Consider the following 12,931-nt stretch of genomic DNA (forward strand, 5'->3'; position numbering starts at 1 on the left):
ATTTACATGCAACAAAATTTTCAGGAAACTTATAGTTATCCTATCTGGAAGGTAAGTTTTTATTGGAGCCTATGCCTAAATACCTAGCCCCCAAAAAAGTGCACAGCAAAGGACCAAAAGAAGGAGAAAAGTGGCATTGTCTTGAGGGCAACAGAAAGAGCGAAATCTTCTTTAGAACTCATAACTCTGCTAACCAGCCAGCCACCTGTCACTAGGCAGCCCATATTTAATCAGAACAAGCAAGGAAGTGAGTGGATAATGGTAAAAACCTGAGCAGGCCCCTGTGAGAGGTTCAAGGAACCCACTGAGCAACAGTTGATTCTAATTAAGAAAAACTATCCAGGAAGTCTCCAGGTGGCCTCAGCTGTGGCCTATCTTGTTCCTTATGGTGTCTCCTCATTCTCAGTTCAATCATGCCCAGGCAACACCACAGCCCTGCACATGTATTCATCTTCAACCCTTTTCAACATTTCTCTCTTTTTTTTGTTTTGATGACTCCCAGGATGCGTAGCCAGCTAAATTGGGGAAGCATTGAGGAGATCTCCAATTTAAACTCATCATAGTCCATCAGTTAATAACAGTAGTCATTTACCAGTATAGCCAGCAATTGTTAGTGATCCTAGCTTCCCGCACAGCCAAGTTTTTACATTGCACCGTATCTTCAGAGGCCAGGCTTTTCTGAAGGACATCCAAGGCCAAGCTAACATGAGACCTGCATTAACTACTGTCTTAGTTATTTTTTACTTGTTTCTGAGACAAAATACCTGAAGCCAAAGTTGAGAAAGGAAAGGTTTATTTCTTTGGTTTTTGGAGGTTTCAGTCCACACTCAGTTGGCTCCAAGTCTGGTGTGCATGGCTGGACCGCAGTTCGTGGCAGCTGCAAACAGCAAGCAGGAACCAGCAAAAAGCAAGACACACTTTCTTCCTGCCATTATATTACATCCTGGCTCCACCCCTATGTGGGTGTAGCCCTAACATCATCAATCCACGTACTACAAAATGAACCATCACAAATGCACAATGCAAACTCATGAAGCCTGGGGGACACAGGCATAAACGATGATATTCCACCCCTGGCCCCCAGGATTCATGTACATCCATTATACAAAAGACATTTAGTCCACTTCCAAGAGTTGCCAACGTCCTATGTTTCAGCATTGCTGAACAGTCCAATTCCCAAGTCTCCTCCAAGATCTAAGGCAAACTCTTAACTGTAACCCCTGTACAAATGAAACAGGGTTAAACACTTCTCAAATGCAAAGGCACAAGGTAAACATTACCATTCCAAAAGTTACAAGAGGGGAATATAAAGCATTGGAAACAAAAGAAATCCAGCAGGGTGAACATTGTGTCATAGAATTCCATGTTCAGCATCAGAAGCAATCTGGTTGCAAACTCCAAAAGGCTTGGGTAATTCCACCCCCATAGCACTCCAGCGGTTTTAATTCCCACAGCTTTTCTCTTAAATCTTCTCTGCTCTATTTTTGTGGCTTCCCTTGAATCATCCACATTCCTGCCTTTTCCAAACTTCTGCAGTCTCCACTGCACTTTTGGCTTCACCCTTACATCTTCACAAATTGCCCTCTCAGGGGCAGATTTTTGGCATCCCATGCACTTTGCAATTGAGGTGGATGCCATCTTGCCTCAGAATTTGTACATTTTCTTGCACCTAAAATCAGCACCTTGTGGATGCCACCAAGGTTTGCTGCTGACTGGAGCAGTACATAGGCTTTTCTGTCTTTTGGCTATAGGGGTCAGGTGCCTGGATTGCAGGGCTCTATTTGCCTGATTGTGAGGAAAAGCTTCTCTAAGTTTCCACCATTCTGGAACCTCTAGTGGCCTCTGTCACTGGTCTGGAACATGGCACTCTGCAGCTTTTCCCTCTGAGCAAATTCTTTCACTTTTGCAGTGAGGCTGCACAGGGTGGGGATCCCCTTCCTATGATGCCCTGGGGCCATCTTTCTTATCTCATTTCTCCTCAGGAATTAAAATCTCAACTCTGCCTTTGCAATCCATAGTCTTCCTGGAATTTTCCTTCTGGCCAAACTCACAGCATTGTACACTATCCTGCTGATCTCTTTGCTTTTGATATGCAACATAAATCTGGCTAAAAGCCCCCAAGAATAGCGATGCCACAGCCTCAAAGTTTGATTGCTTTTTAATTTCTTTTTCAAGATTAATCAGTCCATTGCCCTTTGTCTCAGTCTCAGCAAAGTCGCTGGGCAGGAGCAAATCTTGAGGTTTGAAGACAAACCTTCTGCCAAGCCATAACACACATCATGTGGAGTCCAACAACCAGTGCAGTCCTTCTTCCCAACAAAAACCTCCCAAGCCTGGTCTTTACCATCAGGCCCTCTATCAGCCTTCTGGTCTCCAGAGCTCTGACCAGAATGCCCTCTGCAGAACAGCCTAAGCTGCACCAGCTCTACACATCCAGCCGACTTGTCCAAACTCTGCCCACAAGCCATTTCCAAAGCCACTCGAAAAACATGGTCAAGTATAGTCACAGCAAATGACCCCACTCCTAGGTACCAAATTCTGTCTTAATTACTTTTTACTTGTTGCTGAGACAAAATACCTGAAACCCATTTTGAGAAAGGAAAGCTTTATTTCTTACAGTTTTTGCAGGTTTCAGTTCACACTCATTTGGCTCCAAGGCAGGCAGGTATGGCTGGGCTACAGTTCATGGAGGCTGCAAACAGCAAGCAGGAACCAGCAAAAAGCAAGACACACCTTCTTCCTCCCATTGAATTACATCCTGGCTCCAACCCAATGTGGGTTAACACTGACACCATCAATCCAAGTACTAGACAATGAACCACCACAAGTGCACAATGCAAACATATGAGGCCTGCGGGACACATGCATAAACCATGACAACTACAGTCAGTTACTTACTTCCTATCAAGGTCACTTAGGTCTTCTCAGGAGTTATCTTAGAACCATGCATAACACCTCATATCTCTTCTGTCAGTGTCAGCCACTTACAAGAATCACAATCATTGCTTGACCACATTGCTCTCTGTGAAAGTTTGAGAGATTTTTCTCATGGTGACTCTTCTTAGGCACACCTTGCATTGAAGGTGACTTTCCTCTGTGGTCTAAACATCTTCTTGATGAGACAACCAGGGACTCACTGAATATCTTAGGATGATGCAATCAGAGGTTATTTTATATCCTGGGTCTCTACCACCCTTGAAGGCCTGGGGCCAAAATATTGGCTATCAATTTAGCCCATCTCTTTCTCTAAGTTTTGGCTTCCAAACCTTAGTTGTCAAACATCCAAAAGAAATTTTTGGTAACAATAGAGTATATTAGAGGCAGTAAGTTTAACATTACGATTTTATCTAAACTTGAAACAACTTAGAACATTAAATGAATCCTATTTTCTTGTATTCATGGACATTTTAGCATTTGAATACCTACAGTATTAACAGTTGCATATTTTACATAATATATCAGGAATCAGAACCATTCGTAGTATTGCATCAGGACAATCATGTGATTCTTGTAATAATCTAAATTCCTGTTTTGGCATAAAATATCCATTTTAGTCAATCACCCTTATCTAATACACAAGAAGTTTTTTGTGTATTATTGAACAACTTATTGATCTTTACTTGAATGTGAATCTCACAAGTCTTTGTTATCAGCAAAGGTGTGCACATGAAACAAAAATCTGTTACCATAAGTAATCCCCACTTTACAATCATGGAGTCTTATGCATCAAGAATTACGAATGTATGCAATACATCATATAGTTGATTACAATCAACTGTCATAACCGTGTGAAACCTTTATACAGGCCTTATCAAACCAAAAATATGTATTACTTCATTGATAATGACCAATGTGAACATTTAGGAATACATTTCATAAATTTATTTGAGGTGTCTCCTATAATGTTCTGGAGATCATTGAGGTCTCTAATCAATGGACAAAAACTGGTTTAAAATGTTACCAGACAGCTGCTTTCTTATTTATCAATCAGAGCTTGGTCCACCAGTCTCACTGCTAAGGGACTTGGTTTATTTATTTATATTTTTAAATTTATTTTTATTTAAAGAAAGACAAAACAAAACAGGAAGCAGGCATAAATAGTACATACATTCAAAGAAAAGAATAAACAGTAATAAATAACTAGTTTGTTTTTACATATTGTCCTCTTACAAATAATTGTTCAAGATACAAAAGTGGAACATATAAACGGGAATTCAAAAAGGGAGACTGCAAATAGTTCTGTTCAACTATCTAATAAAAACTAAGTAATATGGCAATCAATTCTATACACTTAAACTTGTATGTATTTATCCATATCTTCATTTAAGTTGAGTTTAAACAAACCAAAGTAGATAAAAGTCACTCTAGTTGAAGATTAATAGTATTGCTTGATTTCACATCATGACACTATGGAATCAGCACTGGATACTTAAGTCCCTTTTTTTCTCCTTCAAAGTATTTGTTCATTTCATCATGTGTCTTAAGTTCTTGTAAATTGTTGATAGGTTTTATGGAAGCATGCATCTTAACATGTGTTACTATCCTTTCTATATTAGAGGGAGAAACAGAACAAAGCAGGACAGAGCAAAACATAATCCTAGAGATACATAAAACTAAAAAGATATTTAAAACTGCTGTACAAGGACTTCTACCTTGGTTACTGTGTTGTCTCTTGTTATCATCAATAAAAATGGCTGTATCATCAGATAAAGTATAATTGAATATATCAGTGCATAACAGTATTAACAGAAATAGAACTTTGTAGATAGTGTAGAGCTACAAAAACAGATATTAATCAAGTCAGAATGGGTACTATAGTGAATCATTGCTATTTTCAGTATAGTTGTCTACAGTCTGACAATACTATCAACCTACCGGTTTTGAATACAATAGGCAATAACAAGAAGCAATCAAACAAATCAGATTTAACTAAAATCAGTAATGATATGACAGTATAAGTTTTAGAGTGATCTGGTTTAATTAACAGGAAATTAAAGATGATTACTGTGCTATATCCTGATATTTTTGGGATAGCTGTCTGTGCCCTCAGATCTAGTGCTTGTATAAAAACTAGGAGGGAATAAGTTCTATCTAAGCAGAGTGGTACAAGTAATATGGGTTTTAATTCCTGATACACTTATATCAATATCTCCTTCTGTCTTTTTAAAGACTATTCTTCCCCTTCACTCCCCCAGGGTGTATTGTGTATTTTTTTGTCTCCCCAACACCCTTGGCTTATATTGTGGGTGGCAACCTGCTATTTATCTAAGTGTTTCTGAACTTTCTCACTCCTGGACTTGATCTCTAGTTGTATTTCTTTACTTATTAAAGCCTGTTTTTCCAACCTACCCATAAATACTGGTCCAGTTGCCCCTATTACTCTCTCATTCCCTATCACATCAAGTTCTATTTTCCCATATTCAATTTTAGTCCAAATACACTTCTTCAGGTCAAATATAGTTCCTATAAAGATCATCTCGGTTGGCCCTATTTCTTGATCCACTCTGCCTGTGATTCTCTCATTTTCCCTTAATTTAGTGTATATAGGACATCTGCATTAGAAATTATATCCAGCCTTCTCTGTTTCATTTCAGTTGTTCTATTTTTCTGTCATCAGTTGTCCATTTGTCTTCTTCACTTTGCTTTTTGCTCCGTTCATTGTGGCCTCTCTAACACTGTTCCTGAAAACCTGGTGATTTTCTCTCTCTTTCAAATGTCCTATAGTATTCTCTGTAGGGTTGGATTGATGGTTGTGAATTCTCCCAGTTCCTCTTTATCTCAGAAGCATCTTGTTTCTCCGTTAATTTCTAGGAAAATTTTTCAGGATACATAAATCTGGGCCATAGGTTATTTTCGTTCAGGACTTGGAATGATTCACTCCATTTTCTTCTCGATTTGATGATTTGTGCCGAGATGTTTGATGTAATTCTGATGGACTTTCCCTTATAAATGATCTATTTCTTGTCTCTGACAGCTTCTAATATTCTGTCCTTATATTGGATTTCTGGGATCTTGATTATTATATGCCTATGTGTGGTTCTGTTTTGGTTTAGGTGGCTGGAGTTCTGTATCCCTCATACACCTCATACATCTTTTCCTTTTCATATGCTTGGGATGTTTTCCTTATTTTTGTGAATAGACCTTGTAGTTCCTTTGTTTGTACTCCTGCTTCTTCATTCACATTTGTTATTCTTAAGTTTTACATCCTTTTGTCATCGTCTAATCTTTGTCTTGTTACTACTTGTTTCCTTGTTATTTTTAAGAAATTTTTCCTTTCATGATCCCACAGTGCAAACCTATCCTCTAGTTTGGATAATCTATCCTTAGTTTCTTGCAATCAATTTTACCAGCTTTCAAAGGAGTTTATAGATTCATGGTTGTCTCTTTGAACCAGCTTCCTTTCTTCTATCTTTTCTCTATTTTCCTCAGGAAATAATTCTCCCCTTTTTTTTGTTTTCTTCCCTTTTTCCATGTTTTTTCTTGAGAGGTGCTTAGAATTTCTTAAATTATTCTATTTATATCTTGCTTCACTCAGTTAAATACTTCACCTTTCAAATTATCTATGCGTTCCTGAAGATATTGCTTTATGTCTACTGAGGTCATGTCTGATATTGCATGTTTGCTGTCCTCATTCTCCTTTGCATTTACCTTCCCTGGATCCATGTTCTCATGATTGGAGAATGGGAACACTTTCTTGTTGCTTCCTCTTACTATTTTTTGTTCCTTCCATACAGGTGTATCTGGGAGGTCCAGGTTCTTTCTTTGTTGGTTACAGTTTGTCTGAATTGCTGATTGTATGTTCCCACCCAGTGCAGTGTACTATGTAGATACAGACCAGGGAAGCCTATGCTGGGTCCACCCCTCTGAATTAATCAGAGTGCTGAAGACTTCACTGCATTAGGGTGAACTGACAGGCATCGAGACTGGTATGGGCTAGCCTACTGGTCTCAGCCTGAGGTGTGACACAGGGGAGGTGCTCCCCATCAATCCCACTTGAGAAGGGAGAAGCTGACTGAAGTCACTGCAGCCCCTTGTTCTGGCCAATTTGCCCCGTCCCAGAATGTCATCTCTTGGAGCTCTATGAAAGGGGTTTATTCCCGTCACTCACCACAGGTCAATGCAGGGTTCCCTGCCAGCTCAGCTTGTCAGTTAAGATCACCGACTCCCATCCTCAGTGCGAATGCATCTCCAGTGAGCTGAAACTGATGAAATTTTGTGTAGTTCCATAAATCTTGGCTGCATGAGATCAAGTGTAGGAGTGGCAGCAACTTCAAGTGGCAGCACCAAGACTGTAGCTGTTTCAGTAGAAGCAATGGGACTGTATTTTTAAATGGTTTCGCTCAGCTTAATTTGTTCCAGGCTTGGAAGGGTCTATCTCCCTCTGCCTGGGTCTCACTATGCTGTATTATTTTTGGAATCTAAGTTGACATCTCAGAGAGTCTCTGTAGCCTGCTGTTACCTATACACCATGTTTTCTCCTCCAGGACTTTATTTATTCATCCTAATAATATAATTTCTAAATAAAGAGACTATAAATCAGTGATGAATAAAAACATATCGCATTCATATACCCAGTCTTTGTGACATTTTGAGCAGCTGGCAACCAAGGTGAAACCATGCTTCATAAATTCACAACCCAAACATATCTTTGATCAAACAATGAAAACTTGGAAAAAGAGAAAAGTTACTGAGCTTAAAATGAAAGGAACAGCTGTTTACAGAGTGGACAAATGGACAAACAGACAGATGATCAGTGTGGATTCAAACAAACACAGAAATCACCACACAACTTGTCGGGGTCTGTGAGAATATTTAAGTTCCCCAAAGGCCATTTATGCGCTTATACCATGCCTCTTTGTCAAACTAGCTGCCCTCTTAAACCCCATGCTCCCAGTGCTGGAACACCTGTTCACCTCAAGCATTCCATGCCCTCAGCATGTTTCCCAGAAGTTCTGTGCCACTTGAGCAAACCTGTATGGGTATTTTTGCTTTCTGCTTTACAGATATTAACAATCACTAATTCAGCAACTCCCAGCAACTGCTTAAAAATGGACTGGACAAACAAGCAACTGATATATGGACAGAATCATAAACATCTTACAAAATCGGAGTGCACTCAAGCATATCCTTAATCAAGCCAAATTACAAAACCTTCTTTAAAATTTCAAATCTACAACTATGAATCAACCAGTTGGATTTGCTTTAGACCAACTAGCAGAGATCTTATAAAAAGGATCAAAGGCCTGATTCAGGGAGAGTTGAAATGGTGGAATTGCATTTTGTAGCCTGTGATGCCAACTCATTCCCTACAGGGCAAACACAATTAGCAGAAATCCACACAAGACCTTAGCAAAAACACAGAGGATGCCCCTTCCGCAGATCAACAGAGGCATTAGCCCTAGCCCACATGGGTCTTGGGGAGTTTTGTATCATACAAAAGGGTTTGTTAGAGGTATATACTGGCAAGAATGTATTTGAATCAGGGAAGAAAACAGCTTCATTGGGACAGACAACTGAGTTAAAGTAAATAGCACCATGAAGAGAATAGTAAAACCTGTGCAGGAAGTGCATTGTTCTTTTTTAATCGTTTAAAGAGAAGAGATATTCTTTTCATATTTTTTATTAAAATAGATTAAACAAAACAGAAAACAGGTAGAAAAGATATATGCTTTCAAAGACAAAATAAACTATAAGAAATCACTGGTTGTTTACACATTGTATTCTTACAAATAAGTGTCCAAGATACAAGAGTGGATTATACAAAGTGGGGATTCACATGATTCCCCATTATGTGTCCTTGAAGCCTGGCAAAGTTTTCACTTATTAATTGGAATGGCTTTATTCTGGGATGCTTGATATGGAAATATTTGAAGCTACAGTATATGAAATTATATTCAAATATTTCAAGGAAAAAGCCAGACACTATGGTAACTACTATTAAGTCGGGTTATTTGTGCTGAAGCACTAGGTTGCTGAAACTCTCATGCTTTGACCTGTATTGTTATGTTGCTATGTCCTCTTTTATCTCAATCTCTCCCTTATTCATTAAAAAAATTATTTAGTTATTTTTATGATTTTTTAATTAAGGGGAAAATTTAAAAGAAATTAGCAGTATATATTATAGTAACTTTTTTGATTTCCTATTAACTTGATTTGAAGACCTGTAATACTCCCACTATCTTGTTTTGACTGATTAGACTCTTTTCCATTCTGTATGATAGTATTAAATTTAAGGGTATAGGCAACTACTTAGAAGGCAATAAGATTCACTAAGAAGCCCATTCTGATTTGACTATTATCTCCTTTGGAAGTCCTGTAATGTTTACAATGTTTAGGATTTATTGGTCTTATTCTCTACTGTTTAGTTCAACTTTATAATACCTAATGAGATAGACAATTCTTTTTAAGGAAGCAAGAGGCATTGTGGTAACAATTGTTGATAACCTTGCACTCTGTTTTTACATCATGTGCTATGTCTATCCTTGGTTTGACTGACCACTTTGTTTTGCCATACTTGACTTTATTCTCTTCCAAAAAAAAGTAATAAGAACTAGGGAGTAATAAAACCCAAAATGTGTAAATTGTGTTGTAAAAAAGAGAGGGAAGAAAGTGCTCTAAATGATACAACTGCAAGTGTGTTTAGGGGTGTTAAATAGATGACCATATTAATGTTTTTCGTTGGATCATTGAAGACTACTGTTTACAGTCTCACTGTTTGAATGTCCACTTTGTATGCTTTGATGCTGTGACTTGAGCAACTATCTCTAAGATGATAATGTGTGTTTTATTAACTGGTGATTTCTTACTGTTTTTTTTTTTTTTTGTAGTCTGTATTACTTGTACCCTTACACCACTTTGTTTTGTTTTTTCTCTTTTTCCATTTAAATAAGATTGTTTTTAAAAAGTGGGGATTCAAAAAGCAATGGATCAAAATCATGACTGTGCACTTGCAAGTCAGGCATTCATGCCACTGAACTAATTCTACAAACCTGTGTTTACAGAGGGAACAGCAGATGACAGCAAAAAGGAAAAGTAAGCCTTGGTAAGTGGCAAGATAGTAGTGATTAGATAAATTCTAAGGACTATAGGTGTTCCAGTACATCTCAAGAGATGAGAGGGAATAGCATTGACTATGGAAATGAAATATCACCAAGTTAGTGAAGTAAAAGAGAAACATCAGCTCCAGTAGCAAACATGAAAAGGAAAGGTTGTCAATAGTTAAAGAAAGGCTTCGCCATGCATCTCCTATGGGAATAGCATCAGACAACAAATTGCAGTCAAATCCTTGATTTCCACAAATAACATGACAAGCTTTAGAGGAGAAATAAGACAATACAGTTAGTTGAGCTACAGATTCAGAAACATTTAGTTGAATGGGTAAGAGAGATCACAATTGAATCAACAATATGCCTGTATAAGCACCATCAATGACATCAGGAATCACAAAAGTGGCTATTTTTGATGCATGTGAACAGGAAAGAACCAGGCCAGCTGTCCAGGAGGTAGGGGATCATGAAAAGTAGTAGGGTCCTTATAAAACTTACCAGGGATATCCAAAATAGTGTCAGGTTTCATAGAAACATCTTTCAAAGCAATTTTGTAGTCTGGGTTTGCATTTTTGTATGTTAATTGAATTCAGATAGGTATATACTGCTATCATAACTATTTTGGGGAACTCAGGTTGTGCATCCTACATTTTTCTTCACATCAGAACATCAGCAAAAGACCTGAGAGACTTGAAAATTTTTTGCCAATATAAAATGACTACCTCTGTGAGTGCGTCCTTTAGTGACATTTTAGGTACACAGAGGCCAGGCAGCATAAGCTGCAAAGGCTCATGTTAAGGTGACTGGAAGCACCATGCAGGTTCCTAACACACCTACTTCTTGCCCATGCAACACACAATGTAATGGCTTGATAGTGCTGGAGAAGCTATCAACAGTCCTGAAAATCAAACTATTGATATAGCTGGGTTTCTCTCCAAGAGAAAAGTGACATATAACATTAGGTAACTAAAGAAATTTCTCCTGTCTCAAAAATGTCACATCTTATCCTTTCCCATCTGTTGTACTCAGGGGTTGTGAGGAAAGAGACTTAACATGGAACTTATAATTGATAAGATAGTTTAAAAATATTTATCCCAGAATGTCAGATTTAGAGAGATGTAGAGCTTTTCAGATACTACAGACCAAAAAATCCAACTGAGTACTTGAATGCTATGACAATATCCAGCACAAGTACAGCTGAAGAATTTGAGCCCATGGCAAGGAAAATCAAATTGTACCTGGAGACTTTGAGGCACTTACAACGTGTCATGAAAATCTCTGTTAAGGTTGTACACAAGGAAGGCTCAAAGTTCAGTGTTGGAAGCTAGAAACTCTGTACCTTTGGTCATAGAATCTATGCCATAAAGTTGAGTGATCATTACTGGAGCCAAGGCATGAAGCTCAAGATAACTGCCAGAGATCCGCAAAAGAGAACAGTAGCCATGCACAGCAATAATGAGGACCTGAGCTTCTTTGATGATGATGATGATGGCTGAGTTCATATCTGGAAAAACCAGTGCTACCAGCTTATCCATGAGAATCAACATCCCAGCTCCTTTCCCTCTAGTTCTCCTTTAATGCTGTTTTAAACAATCCATCAATGCATGTTTTGTCCCAAAACCATGATGACTTCATTCACTGGGTAATCCAAGTTGACCTTTACTAAGCAGGCCACAGCACCAGAGCAATTCTTTAGATACTTAAAATCCAAACAGGCTTTATATCACTTCATACATTAAAGTAGTCATCTGGTCTGCTTCACATAAACAACAATGAGAAAACCTGAAGCTCATTCGAATGAAAAAATCAGAAACACAAACCTTCACAAAGTAGTCTTCATATCTGCTTTGACAAACCTTTCACTGGAACTATGTGATATGTTTCTATCTGTGTGTCCTACACACTACCTAACTGTGGGCATTTGAATGAAACTATAATCAGGGTTTTGACCCTTTGATTATTCATGGAAATTTTAAAAATCTTTTAAAGTAATGTATAAAAAGAAGCAGTTATATACACCTATGTTTCACTGCAGTACACTGACAGCACTAAACCCAGGAGAGAAAGTCACGAAGCTGGTGGTATGCACATCACCACCTCAACAAGGCCAAAGTTTCTACAGATGCTGGAGGTAAAAATGTGGAAATACTTTAACAACAAAAACAGTTGAAGTAAAATATACTGAATACACTGAATATACCAAATCTAAACTAGGCCTGGTGGCTCGTGCATGAAACCCATTACTTGAGACAAAGAGGAAGGAGACTTGTTGAGACCACTCTGGTTTATAAAGTGATCTCAAAGCCAGCCTGGACTTAATGGCAACATGATTACTCAAAAAGATAAATATATCAAATCTAATGAACATAATAGTGTACTAGTGATTGCCTTGTGACATTAGCATGACTATCATGTATATACTGACCTATAGTCTACTAGGAAAACCTAAGATACAGCCCATTTCACAATAAAATATCACACCATTTACCAAATGGAGTACACTGGTGAGTATTTACTGTTCATCATGGATATTTGGTGGTGATGGAGCAGTGCTTGTTGCTTCTCTCCACAGAAAAATGACTATTGCTGCAGTAACAGGAATCTGCATGCATCACTGCAATATGTTCTTAACTCTTTGAGGAAGAGACCCACTAAAGGAAGCACTGCACTAATGAGAATTACTAATTTTAGTCTTTTGAATACTTTAAAAACTGACTTCAGTAGTAGTTGAACTACTTACCTACATTTCCACCAACAAGGTTAAATAGTTTCTTTACTCCTGGAGTCTCATGTATATTCCTTAGATCTTGTGGTAATTTGTTCTCTCTGCAATGAGATGATGTCCCTATTTGAATTTCTCTATTATGCAAAAATGCTCAATAGTT

Source organism: Cavia porcellus, unplaced genomic scaffold (assembly GCF_034190915.1).
Source record: "Cavia porcellus strain 051 isolate PalLab524CR breed Dunkin Hartley unplaced genomic scaffold, mCavPor4.1 scaffold_46, whole genome shotgun sequence".
Taxonomy (NCBI): Eukaryota; Metazoa; Chordata; class Mammalia; order Rodentia; family Caviidae; genus Cavia; species Cavia porcellus.